We start from the raw sequence: 313 nt of genomic DNA, 5'->3' as shown, positions 1-313 counted from the left end.
ATCCTCTCCTCTCCTTTTTTGTGTTATTACTGGTTACTGCTGTAGAGTGATTCTCTGAAGTTTTCATTTCCAGGCCTACCAGCTCTCTGGCTTAGGGCAGGACCTCCAGTAGGTGTGATGAACTGCTTCCTCACTCTTTACTCCAAGGTTTGTTCTCAACAGCTTGTCTAATGTTTCACTGGTTTCCCGCCAACCATAACCTCTAGTTAGATCAGGACTAAAAAATTCATAAAGGAAAGTCTTATAATCTAAAAATTACTTTTTGCTGACTAGGTTATACACCATTTTTATGGGTTTGCTTCTCTGTACTCTT

The sequence above is a fragment of the Corvus brachyrhynchos genome, unplaced genomic scaffold (genome assembly GCF_000691975.1).
Source record: "Corvus brachyrhynchos isolate BGI_N302 unplaced genomic scaffold, ASM69197v1 scaffold32, whole genome shotgun sequence".
In the NCBI taxonomy this organism is placed as follows: domain Eukaryota; kingdom Metazoa; phylum Chordata; class Aves; order Passeriformes; family Corvidae; genus Corvus; species Corvus brachyrhynchos.
The sequence above is the reverse complement of the archived record's forward strand: the minus strand, read 5'-3'. Positions refer to the sequence as shown.